The sequence below is a fragment of the Apus apus genome, chromosome 2 (genome assembly GCF_020740795.1).
Source record: "Apus apus isolate bApuApu2 chromosome 2, bApuApu2.pri.cur, whole genome shotgun sequence".
NCBI classification, from domain to species: domain Eukaryota; kingdom Metazoa; phylum Chordata; class Aves; order Apodiformes; family Apodidae; genus Apus; species Apus apus.
The window spans coordinates 139,782,299-139,799,234 of NC_067283.1; positions in this window are offsets into that span (position 1 = coordinate 139,782,299).

Here is a 16,936-nt window from a genome sequence, read left to right on the forward strand (position 1 = left end):
ACTGGGGCTGTTTGTTGCTTTGTATGAAATCAACTGAGTGATTTTAGTCCATTGATTGCTCACAAACAATGTTTATAACATATCATAGAATCATAGAATCATAGAATCTTAGGGGTTGGAAGGGACCTCGAAAGATCATCTAGTCCAACCCCCCCTGCTAGAGCAGGGTCACCTAGAGCACATCACACAAGAATGCATCCAGGTGGGTTTTGAATGTCTCCAGTGAAGGAGACTCCACAACCTCCCTGGGCAGCCTGTTCCAGTGCTCTGTCACTCTCACAGTAAAAAAAATTTTTTCGTATATTCACCTTGAACCTCTTATGCTCCAATTTCCACCCATTACCCCTTGTCCTATCACTGGTCATCACTGAGAAAAGCCTAACTCCATCTCCCTGACACTCACCCCTTACGTATTTGTAAACATTAATGAGGTCACCCCTCAGTCTCCTTTTCTCCAAGCTAAAGAGACCCAGCTCCCTCAGCCTCTCCTCATAAGGGAGATGTTCTACTCCCTTAATCATCTTTGTAGCTCTGCGCTGGACTCTCTCAAGCAGATCCCTGTCCTTCTTGAACTGAGGGGCCCAGAACTGGACACAATACTCCAGATGCGGCCTCACCAATGCAGAATAAAGAGGTAGGAGAACCTCTCTTGACCTACTAACCACACCCTTTCTAATGCACCCCAGGATGCCGTTGGCCTTCTTGGCCACAAGGGCACATTGCTGGCTCATGGTCATCCTCCTGTCTACCAGGATTCCCAGGTCCCTTTCTCCTACACTGCTCTCCAGCAGGTCAGCCCCCAACCTGTACTGGTGCATGGTGTTTTTCTTCCCCAAATGCAGAACTCTACACTTGCCCTTGTTGAACTTCATCATGTTTCTCCCCGCCCAACTCTCCAGCCTGTCTAAGTCCCTCTGAATGGCAGCACAGCCTTCTGGTGTGTCAGCCATTCCTCCCAGCTTAGTGTCATCAGCAAACTTGCTGAGGGTACATTCTATACCCTCATCCAGGTCGTTGATGAAGATGTTGAACAACACCGGTCCCAGTACCGACCCCTGAGGGACTCCACTGGTCACACACCTCCAACCAGATTCTGCCCCATTGACTACAACTCTCTGACTCCTTCCTTTCAACCAGTTCTTGATCCATCTCACTACCTGATCACCAAACCCATTCTTGATCAACTTATCTACAAGGATGCTGTGGGAGACGGTGTCAAATGCTTTACTGAAATCAAGGTATACCACATCTACCGCTCTACCATCATCTATCCACCTAGTAATTTCCTCATAGAAGGCTATGAGGTTAGTCAAACATGATTTACCCTTGATAAAACCATGCTGACTGCTCCTGATGACCCCCATATCCTTGATATGCCTGGAGATAGTGACAAGAACAAGTTGTTCCATCACCTTTCCAGGGATGGAGGTGAGGCTGACCGGTCTATAGTTACCCGGGTCCTCCTTCTTGCCCTTCTTGTAGACTGGTGTGACATTTGCTACCCTCCAGTCCTCAGGCACCTCTCCTGTTACCCATGACTTACCAAAGATGATGGAGAGTGGCCTAGCAATGACCTCCGCCAGCTCCCTCAGCACCCTTGGATGCATTCCATCCGGACCCATCGATTTATGGATGTCCAGATTACTCAACTGATCCCTAACCCAATCCTCATCTACCATGGCAAACTCCTCCTCTGTCTTGACTTCTTCTGGGGCTATATGAATCTGGGGCTCATGGGGAAATCCTGCAGGAGTAAAGACAGAGGCAAAGAAGGCGTTCAGCACCTCTGCCTTCTTTATATCCTCTGTCACCAGGGCTCCCACCTCATTCATCAGAGGGCCAATATTGCCTCTAGTGTTAGATTTGTTAGCTATGTATTTGAAAAAGCCCTTTCTATTATCCTTAACCTGACTTGCAAGGTTAAGTTCCAAGGAGGCCTTAGCTTTCCTAATTGCCTCCCTACATCCTCTGACAACAGACCTATATTCTTCCCAAGTGACCAGCCCCTCCTTCCATGATCTGTAGATTTTCCTCTTCCACTTGAGTTTGCCCAGTAGTTCCTTTTTTAACCATGCAGGTCTCCTAGCTCCCTTACTAGATTTCCTAACCATTGGGATGCTCTGATCCTGTGCTCGCAAGAAGTGGTCCTTGAATGTTGACCAGCTATCTTGAGCCCCTTTACCTTCTAGCACCCTGTCCCATGGGATTTCCCTTAACAGTTGATTAAGGAGGCCAAAGTTTGCCTTGTGGAAGTCCAGGGTTCTGATCCTGCTGGGTATTCTGTTCCTTCCACACAGGATCCTGAACTCCACCATCTCGTGATCACTGCAGCCAAGGCTGCCATTGACCACCACTGCTTCAACAAGGCCCTCCTTGTTAGTTAATATAAGATCCAGGAGCACTCCTCTTCTAGTTGGCTTGTCCACCATTTGCATTAAGAAGTTATCATCAATGCACTGGAGGAACCTCCTAGACTGTGAAAGGCTGGCTGTGTAAGTCTTCCAGCAGATATCGGGGTGGTTAAAATCTCCCATGAGGACTAGGGCCTGTAGTTGTGAGGCTGCTTTCAACTGCCTGTAGAAAGCCTCATCAACTTCCTCATCTTGATCTGGAGGTCTGTAGTAGACCCCCACAACTGTATCACCCACACCACCCTGCCCTTTAATTCTTACCCACAGACTTTCAACTTGCCCCTCATCGGCCCCTGCACAAAACTCAATACATTCTAGTTGCTCTCTCACATAAAGAGCAACTCCACCACCTCGCTTCCCCGCCCTGTCTTTCCTAAAAAGCACATAACCATCCATGACCACATTCCAGTCATGTGAGCTGTCCCACCATGTCTCTGTTATTGCTACCAGATCATAACCCTTAGCCCGTACACAGACCTCTAACTCTTCCTGCTTATTCCCCATACTGCGTGCATTAGCATACAGGCATTTCAGGAAGCAAACAGAGCACTCTGGTGGGACCAAATCCTCCTCAGACCACCTGCCTTCGGGCCCTGGTGTGTTCCTCTTGGGCTTGTCCCTAACAGACTCAGTTTTCTCCCCTTCCCCCATCACGCCTAGTTTAAAGCTCTCTCAATGAGCCCCGCTAAGTCCTGCCCCAAAAGCCTCTTCCCCCTCTGGGACAAGTGCAATATAGGTATATTCAAATATATATTCAAATATATTCAAATATATTCAAATATAGGTATATTCAAATGCTAGACTTGGGTGGAAAACATAGATGTGCTCCATAAAAAAAAAAAAAAAAAAAAAAAAAAAAAAAAGTGTTTTAAAGAATAAAATTCAAAAGATCAGTTAATTTGGGAAAAGAAATAGGAATGTGTATCAAGTGTAAGGAGAAGATGAGGGAGATGGTTCTTTCAGGTATTAAAAAAAAATGGTTTATTTTGCTTTTAGCATCTGTGAAAACAATGTAATTAACAAGAACCAGCAGCTCAGCTCAGGAGAAACAGCAAAGTGCTTGGATCAGTGTCTGCAGCCAGCATTTAGGACACTTTTTACCCTCACTTTTAGCCTGCACAGTTAACCAGGGTTTCCATTTCAGCCCTATGGGCTCCTGAAAACACACTGAACTCTTGACAATTCAGTGTATTTGATTCAAAGCACAGGGTCTCCAACTGCTACAACCGCTCTTAGGAAACTCTGCATCCCATCTGCTAGAATGGGTGTGAAGGAAGAATTTTGGGTGCCAATGCTGACAATCCTTCACTTTGATGCTCAGCCTCTCATTTGTGCCAGCAGAAATAGATATACTCTAAATCAGAACAAGGAACTGATCCAGCTTTAAAACTAAATAAATAAATAAATAAATAAAAAATCCACAAATCTGCAGCTGCATGATCTATATATATACATGACTGTCTTTCTCAGTGCTCTGCTCATATACTATTGTGATGCCTTTCTATTAGAAAGTTTCAAGAGGAAATTTGGTCAGTATGAGACTGTCCTTTGAATAAATTATTAAAAGCAGGAAATGCTTAAGCAGATAAGAATTAGCAAAATATATTTGTGTATATCACTAACAGATAGTTTTAATCTGCTTCATACTCTGTATGCCTATTTTGAAAAAGTCACCTTGGTCACTTCTAGGAAATATTTTCCTTAAAAAAGATTTTACCATTATTCTATTCTATTCTATTCTATTCTATTCTATTCTATTCTATTCTATTCTATTCTATTCTATTCTAGAAATAGTAAAACACTTTTCAATTATCAAAGTGACTGTGTTTTTGTTTGTAACACCATGTGTCCTCTGTAAATACAGAAAGTGAGATTTTTCTAGTTTTACTTCATGTATGTGTGTGTATATATATATATATATGTAAACTCATATTGCTTTTTTTCTACTTTCTTAATGTTCAGATTCTTCTATATTGAAAATTTCTGTGAATATCTTCTTGCAAGATAAGGAGTTAAACCAAAATAGAAAGACAATATTTAGCAGTAAGATTTTAACATCTTGGAATAGTAAGGCACTAAAAATGTTTAAATTTCTATCCTAAGATGATTTATACTGCTCCAGATACACACCAGGTGTTTAATAATTCTACCTTTCATTCAAGAATTATTCTTAATAGGAGGAATTTTGATGTAATAAATTAAAAACAATCATTTTACTTTTTCTTCCTTTTCACGGGGTTCCTCATTGAAAGTATGTGATACTCATTACAGATGTAAGATTCAGTTTATTTAAAAAAGCAAAAAGTACCAAATATTCTGTAACTTTCAGTTCCCATATCTCCAGAATACACATGAGTTATTACTGGTTAGAGATAAGTGATGCCCTTCCTTAGACAATGTTGTGGGTTATTTTTCTCCACAGTGCTGGCTTAAAACAAAAGCGGCTTTGTCCTTAGAGAAATGTACTGTGAGAAGACTGACTGGTTAAATTTCTAGATCTATGATTACAGAAAGCTGTATTCTCACATGGATTTGAATTAGGTTTGAAAAAAAATAAAATAATAGCAGATGCTTATTAAATGTACTTCTGTGTTAGCCGCTTGGAATTGCAAGCTGTTTAATGGTGACACTTTTGTGGGAATAATTGTTTTCAGACCACAAAAACGTACTCAAAATGTTGCTAATCTCAAATACAGACCGTGCCTTGAATATTCCATCCAGTTTTGCCTTCCACTACAAGAAAGAAGTTGATAAACTGTAGTTTAGCAGAAGGCTACCAAGCTGGTTGGGAATAGAAAACATACCCTTTGAGTAATGTTTAAAAAGCTGGGTTTAGTCAGTCTGAAGAAGAGAAATCTTTGGGGTACCTAATGGTATCCTGCCAATACCTGTGATGAAGTTAGTTTGAAGAAAGAGCCAGGCTATTTAATAAGGTGCAGGGCAGTAGAATGAACAACAGTGGTCATAAATTGAAATGGATGTAGTAAAAGGAGAAAATTGTTCACCTCAAGGACCATGAAGTATTAAAAGAGATTTTTAATGAAGAACTTAGTGAAGCTGTGAAATCTCTGTTGTGGTTTCTAAGATCTGATTGAGCACTTGGGTTTGCTCTCACAGCAAAACTTGCTTTGAGCAGGAGGCTGGACTAGAGACCTGAAATTCCTTTCAGCCTGAATGCTTCTGTGATTCCATGATACTGCAGTGAATGGCTACATAGAAAAAAAGTACAAGTTTTAAAAGACACTGAGATGTTAGATATATTTATAATACATGGTCTGGTATCAAGATGTCCTGGTTTGAGCCAGGATGAAGCCAGTTTTTCTTTTGCTGATTCCTTTTTTCATTTCAGTGAGCTTTCTTCAACTAGCAACTGTGTGTTCTGCTAGGTTGATAAGACACTGGAATGTTTTTGTAATTGCTGGGCCCTCAAGGTCGTGCCTTTGCTCTGCTGGCTCAGACACTGCGGGGGGATTTGTGGCCCCCTGGGGGAGGCTGGGTTAGACGAACAGCAAAATTGGCCAGAGATATTCCATTCCATATATCTACGTAGGCTCGGGGGAAGGTCGGAGATGACAGAAGAAAACTTCCTTCCTTCCTGCTTCCCTCTCTCGCTGCTTCGCTTCGCCTCTCTGTCTGCCTTCCTTCTTCTCTCTCTTTCTCTTTCTTTTGTTCATGGCCGGCGTCTGGGAAAACACCATCTGCCCATCATCGTCGACCCATCAACCTCAAGCCCTCCTGACCCTCGTAACCCTCGTAACTCTCTGCCTTTCTCCAGGAGCAGCTTTGGGATTCCTCGGAATTGTCTCATCTGAGGGAAGTGCTGTGGGAGTTGCTGGGGGTGGGGGGAGGTGAGAGGCTTCTACCACACCTTTGTATAATACATATATATATATATATATATATACACTCTTATATCACATATTAGTATTCCAAATAAAGCTGCACAGTTCAGATTTCAATCTAGCCAAGTCTCTCTCTTTTTTTGTTCTCTCTCTCCTTCCCTACCTGGGTGGGAGGGGGAGGGGATAGAGAGCATTGTTGTCAAATGTTGACAACAATTAATTGGCACCCAACGTGGGGCTCGAATTTTAAGCCCGGATTACAAATTCCATCTCTGGTGGGAGAAATCCCTCACATAGCAATGGCAAGTAATTTTGCTGAATTTCCTGATGGATTGAAAACTGAACAGACATTTGCTGCAATGAATCTACTGGATTTTCTTTCAAGCCTGCAGCTGTACTTGTGGTATGCAGCTGAGAGCATTCTGCTTTTTGTGGCTGCTCTTGTGATCGTTTTATGGTTTATTGATAGAACTGTAGCCATTATCAACCGTATTATCACTGGCTTGGTCATTTTAGGGATTATGATACTGTTCTTTATGGGGGCACTGTATATGTACAGCCACAGTACAAGTTCTAGCTGGTCCAACTTTAAAACTCTATTTTCTTTCAAGTTGAATCTCCCAGCTTTTGATCTGAATAGCATTGTCACAGTAGGGATGTTTTTGCTGAATGTTTATAATATAATGTGGATGCGTAGGGCCAGATGCTGTTCTGCTCACTGCCATTCCCCCACAGGCAATGTTGCTGCCACTGCTGCTGCCAACACCACTGCTGCCAATACCACCACTCCTACTGCTACAAAAACAACTGCTCCTACAGAGATAGAGTCTGATCCATCGCAAATCAGGCTAGTTGATCCTGTGACCAGGAGCAAGGCAAAGGCAAAGCGCTCCACCCTTTTCACCCGCTCCCGTCTGAGATATCCAGAGTTCCTTAAAGCAGCAGAAGGTGAGGAAGAAGAAAATTCTAATACAGTTGATGGAGCAGGTGCCTCTCAGACAGATAAAAAAACAGACCTTTCTCAAAGGGATAAAGATACAGCAGGCCCTCCTCAATCAGATGACGACAACGATGACGACGACGACGACCTTTTCTATCCTTACTCTATGAAAGAACTGCACCTCATGAGAAAGGACTTGACCCGCATTGAGGGTGAGGGAATTCTTCCATGGTTGCTCCGATGCTTTGATAGTGGTGCTGAAACCCACAACGTGGACGAGAGAGAAGCCAAGCAGTTGGGATCCCTGGCCAGAGATGCTGGTATTGACAGAGCACTTAGTAATAAGGTGGGAACTACCACCCTGTGGGACCGACTTCTTTCAGCTGTGAGAGAGAGATACCCCCACAAGGGTGACATTGAATGGCGCCGGAGCAGAACACCCACTCTTGAGAAAGCCATCACATACTTGAGAGAGATAGCTGTGCGAGAAGTTATCTATGATAAAGATGGACTTACAAATCCTGATGATGTTGAGTGTGACACACCGATGTTCCGGAGATTTGCTCAAGCTGTACCAGCAGCACATGCCCATATATTCTCCTTCATGGGATGCTTTAATGAAGGGGCAAGACCAACTGTGCGTGAGGTGGCTTTCAAAGCATGACAGTATGGAGACATCATCTCTGATTCCCTTCAGTTCCAAACCTCAGCCATTGACAATGTGACTGACAGAAAGAATAGGATGCCAAATGGATGGGGAAGTAAACCCCAGATTCTCCCTAGAGACGATGGGCCACATGTTGCAGTCATTAATAAGAGATGTCCTGCTACGAGACAACAGCGAGGAAGACAGGACTCACTGCGAAGCCACCTGTGGTCTCTCTTGAAAAATCATTTTAAAGAGGACATGAGAGTCTGGGACAAGAAACCCACTGATATTCTCCAGTTGTGTGTGCAAGAGCTACTAAACAGAACAAACCCAGGAGATGGTTCTTCCAAGAGGAAGGTTGCATCAGTCAATAATCAGGATGGTTCATCGAGTTCTAATGCTCAGCCTTAGAGATGCCCTGCCTCCGGCCAGGAGGAGGAGAGGGATAACCGAGTTTATTGGACTGTGTGGGTTAGATGGCCTGGCACATCAGAACTACAAAGATATAGAGCTTTGGTGGACACGGGTGCACAGTGCACACTGGTGCCGTCGAATCATGAGGGAACAGACTCCGTCACTATCTCTGGAGTGACAGGAGGCTTTCAGCAGCTGACTGTTGTGGAGGCTGATGTGAGCCTTACTGGTGAGGAGTGGCAGATGCACCCTATAGTGACTGGCCCAGATGCTCCGTGCATCCTTGGTACAGATTATCTTAGGAAAGGATACTTCCGTGACCTGAAAGGGTACCGATGGGCCTTTGGTATAGCGGCTGTAGAGATTGAGGATACTGAACAGCTGCGTACTTTGTCTGGCCTATCAGATGACCCTTCTGTAGTGGGGTTGCTGAAGGTTGAGGATCAACAGGTGCCAATTGCCACTTCAACGGTGCATAGGTGGCAGTATCACACCAACAGAGATTCGGTGGTCCCTATTCACAAGCTGATCCGGCAATTGGAAAGCCAAGGTGTGATCAGCAGGACCCATTCACCCTTCAACAGTCCCATCTGGCCAGTACGAAAGCCTGATGGCGAGTGGAGGCTTACAGTGGACTATCATGGCCTGAATAAAGTGACACCACCACTCAGTGCTGCTGTACCAGACATGCTAGAACTTCAGTATGAGCTGGAGTCGAAAGCAGCTAGGTGGTATGCCACTATTGACATTGCACATGCATTCTTCTCTATTCCTATAGTACCAGAGTGCAGGCCACAGTTTGTTTTCACCTGGAGGGGAGTCCAATACACCTGGAATCGACTGCCCCAGGGGTGGAAACACAGCTCAACCATCTGCCATGGACTGATTCATGCTGCACTGGAGAAGGGTGGAGCTCCAGAACACCTACAGTACATTGATGACATCATTGTGTGGGGTGACACACCAGAAGAAGTTTTTGAGAAAGGTTGAAAGATCATCCTAATTCTTCTGGATGCTGGTTTTGCTGTGAAAAGAAGTAAGGTCAAGGGACCTTCACGAGAGATCCAATTCCTGGGAATCAAGTGGCAAGATGGTCGTCGCCAGATCCCAATGGATGTGATTAATAAAATAACAGCTATGGCCCCGCCATCAACTAGAAAGGACACTCAAACCTTTTTAGAGGCTGTTGGTTTCTGGAGAATGCATATTCCATGTTACAGTGAAATTGTGAAACCCCTGTATGAGGTGACCCGAAAGAAGAATGATTTTAAATGGGGTCCTGACCAACAGAAAGCTTTTGAGCAGATTAAAAAAGAGATTGTGCAGGCAATGGCCCTTGGACCAGTTCGAACGGGGCCAGACATCAAGAACGTGCTCTACACTGCAGCTGGACACAATGGTCCCAGTTGGAGCCTCTGGCAGAAAGCACCAGGGGAGACTAGAGGTCGACCCTTGGGATTCTGGAGCCGGAGCTACAGAGGTTCTGAGGCCAACTATACAACAACTGAGAAGGAGATACTTGCAGCATACGAAGGAGTTAAAGCTGCTTCAGAAGTGATGGGCACTGAAGCGCAGCTTCTCCTGGCGCCCAGATTACCAGTGCTAAGATTCATGTTCCAGAATAACATCTCTCCTATTCATCATGCCACCGATGTGACTTGGAGTAAATGGACTGCTTTAATCACCCAGCAAGCTCGAATAGGGAAACCTAATCATCCAGGTATTGCGGAAGCAATTACAAACTGGCCAGAAGGCACCCACTTTGGAATGCCACAACAAGAAGTGGTGAAACAAGCTCAAGAAGCTCCACCATATGATCACCTACCAGAGACTGAGAAGCAGTTTGCCCTTTTCACCGATGGCTCCTGTCATCTTGTAGGGAACCACCGGAAGTGGAAAGCTGCCGTGTGGAGTCCTACACAACTGGTTGCTCAAGTAGCTGAAGGAGAAGGTGAATCAAGTCAGTTTGCAGAGGTCAAAGCCATCCAGCTGGCCTTGGATATTGCTGAGCGAGAGGGGTGGCCTAGACTCTATCTTTACACTGACTCGTGGATGGCAGCAAATGCCTTGTGGGGTTGGCTAAAGCAGTGGCAGCAAAACAACTGGCAGCGAAAGGGTAAACCTATTTGGGTTGCTGACCTCTGGAAGGACATTGCAGCTCGAATAAAGAAATTGGTGGTAAAAGTACGTCATGTAGATGCACACGTACCTCTGAGTCGAGCCACTGAGGAACATCAACACAACCAACAAGCAGATGAGGGTGCTCAAGTGTTCCAAGTAGACTTAGACTGGGAACACAAGGGTGAGCTCTTTCTAACTTGATGGGCCCATGATGCTTCAGGTCATCAGGGCAGAAAAGCAACATACAGATGGGCTTGTGATCCAGGGGTGGATCTAACCATAAGCCCTATCGCTCAGGTGATCCACGATTGTGAGACGTGTGCTGCAATTAAACAGGCAAGACAGTTGAAACCATTGTGGTATGAGGGGAGGTGGTCAAAGTACAGGGGAGTACAGTTTGGGGAGGCCTGGCAAGTTGACTACATCACACTGCCTCAGAGCCGCCAGGGTAAGCGCTATGTGCTTACAATGGTGGAGACAAGTACAGGATGGTTGGAGGCATATCCTGTGCCTCGTGCCACAGCCAGGAATACTATCTTAGGTCTTGAAAGGCAAATTCTGTGGAGACGTGGTACTCCAGAGAGAATTGAATCAGATAATGGGACCCATTTCAAAAATAGTCTGGTTACTGATTGGGCTAAAGAGCATGGTATTGAGTGGATATACCATATCCCATACTATGCACAAGCCTCAGGGAAGATTGAAAGGTATAATGGTCTGTTGAAAGCTACCCTAGAGGCAATGGGGGGTGGAACTTTCAAAAATTGGGATAAAAATTTGGCAAAGGCCACCTGGTTAGTTAATACCAGCGGATCCATCAGTCGGGCTGGGGCTGCTCAATCAGACCTTTTGCATACTACAGATGGGGATAAAGTCCCTGTGGTATGTGAAAGAAACTTGTTGGGTAAAAGTGTCTGGGTCTATCCTGCTTCAGGCAAAGATAAACCTGTCCGGGGTATTGCTTTTGCTCAAGGACCTGGACATACTTGGTGTGTAATGATGGAAGATGGTGAGGTACAAGATGTACCTCAGGGTAATTTGACGTTGGGAGAGAACTCTTGATTTAGCAACTGGTAAGGTACAGAGCCTGTATGTAATGTATGGTATGGAATAACGGGTGGAATGTCCTGGTTTGAGCCAGGATGAAGCCAGTTTTTCTTTTGCTGATTCCTTTTTTCATTTCAGTGAGCTTTCTTCAACTAACAACTGCGTGTTCTGCTAGGTTGATAAGACATTGGAATGTTTTTGTAATTGCTGGGCCCTTAAGGTCGTGCCTTTGCTCTGCCGGCTCAGACACTGCGGGGGGATTTGTGGCCCCCCCGTGGGAGGCTGGGTTAGACGAACAGCAAAATTGGCCAGAGATATTCCATTCCATATATCTACGTAGGCTCGGGGGAAGGTCGGAGATGACAGAAGAAAACTTCCTTCCTTCCTGCTTCCCTCTCTCGCTGCTTCGCTTCGCCTCTCTGTCTGCCTTCCTTCTTCTCTCTCTTTCTCTTTCTTTTGTTCGTGGCTGGCATCTGGGAAAACACCATCTGCCCATCATTGTTGACCCATCAACCTCAAGCCCTCCTGACCCTTTTAACCCTCTGCCTTTCTCCAGGAGCAGCTTTGGGATTCCTCGGAATTGTCTCATCTGAGGGAAGTGCTGTGGGAGTTGCTGGGGGTGGGGGGAGGCGAGAGGCTTCTACCACACCTTTGAATAATCACATATATATATATATATATATATATACACTCCTATATCACATATTAGTATTCCAAATAAAGCTGCACAGTTCAGTTTTCAATCTAGCCAAGTCTCTCTCTTTTTTTGTTCTCTCTCTCCTTCCCTACCTGGGTGGGAGGGGGAGGGGATAGAGAGCATTGTTGTCAAACTGAGTCAAATGTTGACAGAAGAGAGAAGTACTTCAGAAAATTATTGGTGGAAAAACAAACAAACAAACAAACAAACATATATGTAGCATTTTTCAAAATAATACGTTCTGCTACAAAAAAATATTTGAATACTGAAGGCAAGACTAAACATCTGTGATCTATCTCCGCTTATGTAAAAGAAAAATAAGTCAACAGGAATCTATTTCTTTACCTGTGTTTAAAACTGCTAATCAGCAAGTGATTTTCCCTACAAATGCATGTCTGAAAATTGTATGTTTATTTCAAACATTAATAAACTGTTCCATTTTTACACTTTCTTGTTATTTATAAATCAATTAAAATACACATGCACTATAAATGTTTTGATCTACTTCATTTATACATGGTACAAATGTTAATTATGACCTTTTTTTTCTTTACTTCCTATTTATCTCTGTTATTCAGTCCTGGACTTGGTATCATCTTGTCTTAATGTGATCATCTTAATGGGATGTTATCTGGGATGGACATAATTTACAATAAAACTTTTCATTTTTGCAATCACCTGACTTTAAGAATACACGCACTTCTGATAAGAAATTACTTTCTCAAGAAGAGCACAAAGCAAATAACAGTAAGTGACCCAGAAGACTGCTATTTCTGTTTCCATTTCCTTTGATTTAGTTGTTAAACCATGCACAGAAAACCACTAAGGCAAAATACACTATACCTAAATGATTTTCCTGGTTTCTTTTCAACCTAAAAATTCATATGCTCACCACACAAATTAATGAACCATATATGACTGACTGCAGCAGTCGCTTTTAAAGACATGATTACCGAAACATGTTTAATCAGGGTACTGCCAGAAATCAGGTACAGTATCTGCATATTACAGTAAAATGAACAGAGAACCTAATTAGAAAGTGAAAACGACCATTGTATTTAATTATTTGATGGCAGATATTGCTCACAGACCATTAAGTAAAATATTGAGGGGAAAAGATGAATCTTGGCATCATTACTTGATGAATGTTATAAAGTTCAGCTGGGAGAAGTGTAAGGTCTTTCACCTGGGAACACAACCCTGGAGTGCAGTTCAAACTGAGATCCACCTGACTGGAGAGCAGCCCTGTGGAAAGGGATGTGGGGGTCTTGGTGGATAATAGGCTCAACATGAGTGAACAGTGTGCTGCAGCAGCAAAGAAAGCCAACAGGATGCTGGGCTGCATCAACAAGGGCAACACCATCAGAGATAAAGAAGTCATCATCCTGCTCTACTTGGCAGTTGTCAGACTACACCTGGAGTATTGCATTCAGTTTTGGTCACTGCTCTACAAAAAGGACGTGAACAGGCTGGAGTGTGTCCAGAGAAGGGCTCATGAGGATGATCAGAGGACTGGAGGACCTGCCAAATGAGGAGAGGCTGAGAGAAATGGGTATGTACAGCCTTCAGAACAGAAGAGCTAAGGGAGACCTCATTACCATGTTTCAGTACTTAGAGGGTGGTTTCCAAGAAGATGGAGACTCGTTATTTACAAAGAGTCACATGGAAAATATAAGGGGTAATGGGCACAAGTTGCTTCTGGGGATATTCTAATTAGACACAAGAGGTAAGTATTTCAGCATGAGGACAATTAAACATTATAACAGTCTCAAAAGGGAAGTGGTAGATTCCCCCCACATTGGATGGTTTTAAGTCTCAACTTGATGGGGTGCTGAGCCACATCATATAAACATATAGTATTACCTAGAAAGGTAGGACCAGACGGTCATTGAGGTACCCTCTAACCTGGCATTCTACGATTCTATGATTCAACTGCCTCCCATGCATCAGTGAATTTAACTTTACAAGTCCTTAGTGAATAAAACAAGTTTTGTACCTGGAAGTGATTGAAAAAATATTATTTGCCCAAGAATAAAAGATCAGATTAAGCTGGAATTCAACCCACACTGCATAAGCCTTAGTGCAGTTTGTACACAAGTATGTGGGTTCTTTTTCCTCAAAATGTGTCGAAAGAGACTGCAGAGCAGGTTAATTCTCTGGACTATGGCAGACATTAACTACTATGAAAGGAATAAAGAATTACTAACTAATTCAGACTATTTAGAAAATTTTGATGTATTATTTCATGTAAGTTAACCTATCCAGAAATCTCCCAATGGGCTGTTTGCAATTCTTTCTAGCCGAAGAGATATTATCCACCTCTTAGCTGCTGCTACATTGAAGAGTAAGGTTCTCAGAAATGTTATCCCTCATTAGGAATCTTATATGGAAAGGTAAGAAAAAATCCTACTTTTTTTCTTTTGAGTAATGTTCAAAAGAGTTAAAATTCTTTTCTCAGTTCCTCCCATAGAGGTCTGGTAATTTCAAAATTTATATTGAATAAGCAGAAAGTAATTAATTTTCCCTTAAAAAACTGTTGCAGAATATATTATATGTTGCCACTCTTCGTTAATAATAGTGCATCTCTCATTACTTTCAACTAGCTATTCTGAATGTCTCAAAGGACAAGTTTTTACCCAATCTGCAATATCTGCAATTTCTGTTACTTCAAGTTCTGCATACTGAAATCTGACTTCACAAGTTGCTCAAGTAAGCATTGTTTGTCAAATATTGGCAACATATACTGTCTTTCTTAGGCAGAACATATGTTGCTGACAAAATTAACTCTGCCATCAATTGGCTCAGAGGACTATTAGAAAATATTTTTTGTCCATTTATGGGAGTCATGAACTTCTAAATTCTTTCTCTGAGATTATAACAAAACCTCTTTGAAAGTCAGTATAAAGGATAATTAGCAGTCAACCCTAGGATTATGAATCTATATTATTCAATTATTTTCTTGTCACACTCTTTCCATCATCCTTCATTTATGTATTATGGATACAACTTTGATCTTGCAAATCAGTCAATTCTGGAAAATCATTTATTGTAATCTATGGATATCTGGGCACAGAGATCTGGATATGTCCATCAGCTTGTCATACTGGTAACTCATGTTGCAAACTTTTTGCAGCTTGGAATCTTGGCTTTTATTGCTATGTCTCTTAGTATTTAAGGAGTACGTTTTTAAGCAAATATATGTAAATAACCATGAAAAATAAAGGGATACAATTTATGTCTTTATTTTATTTAGGGATATCTCAAATGGCTATTTCCTTCAATGATAGTTTTTAAAATCTTATATTACATTAATCAATCAGTGTCAGGTTTTAGTACTGTCATGGAACACACAAAAAATGAATTAATTTAAAAAAACAAGCAATACAGCCTTTAAAAATTTTTTTCTATAATGTGGGCTCCCAATTTTATAATTGTCACTTAAATGGAAAATTAACTGCTATGTTTTTATGTTTTGAAGGGAAATTGTTATATGTAATTTACCTTGAGTAGATTATCTGATTAATGTTAAAAATCCTTCATTTTGATAAGATGAATAAGCTCATTTATCAGTTTGATGCAACTTTAAGTGTTTGAGGCATTTAAAGACCTCCACTCAGGACTTTGTGGAAGAATCATCTAAGTTTTACATGTATTACCTTTTCTGGCAAAGTGACAATATAAAAATAGCACATCCAATATCTGCTTTAGTCATGCTGCAAAGGAATTGAATTGGATACAAAAATAACAAAGGTTTATGAAGAATAAAAGGGGCTTATGAAAGCAGAAAGATAAGCCTAGACATGGTATTAATCTTTCAACCGTTTGATGTGTCCTTTTAAATAATCACATACAATATGACATGGTACATACACCAGCCATTGAGTGTAAAATGTGGCATGCTGTATGAGTTCTGAATATTACCACAACATCACAAATGTTACCTATCACAAGATGCTGGTTTTAGTGTTTTTACTGTGGTTACCAACTAAAGTTGAAGGAATGGCCTGGGAAAAAGTAGCAATGAAGAACAGCAAAGGACAAGAAAAACACAGGAGTAATGCTAAGTTTTTATTGCAAAAGAACATATGAAATAGGTATACTACATTTCCACACTATTCTAAGCTGAATCTCCTCAGTAATAAACTATCCAGCTTTTCTGGCAGGCGATGAAGTTTCACTACTGCAGTAAAACATTCACAGATTTTACTCAACTTTATGGAAGCATTATGCCACTGAAACTTTCAGAGAGGTTTCTCCAGTTTCTCAGTGAAAGTACTGAAATTGAGAAACTATGGAATTTCATAACAATTGATATATCTAATAAGTTTTAAACCAGATTTCATTTAAATTTATTTTGACATTTTTTTAATGAAGTCAGAGCCTTGGGCTATGCTTAGAGCTAATGAAGATTAGGAGATTTCATTTAATGTTATTCACAACTAGTCAAATTTAGACCAACAGTCTTAATGAGTAAATTATATATTTTTAAAGCACAAACCTTATTCAGTATCATGAGAACATCCATATGTTATTCAACAGGGCAGACCTGATTTCTTAAAAAAAAATCAGATTCCTCTCTACCTTCCCCACAAAATAGACTCCTGAAAATATTTAATTTACCCTAAACAAGGAGGAAAAGATGAATGATTGGGAGTACACAATCAGATTTGTGTTTCATCAGCTCTTTACATCCACAATTTTTTGGAAAAGAAAACCAAAAAATAAGGTCCTGCATGATAAACCTGATCTCTTTCTATGACAAGATGACCCTCTATTCCATGAAGGAAAGGCCGTGGATGTTGTCTACCTGGACTT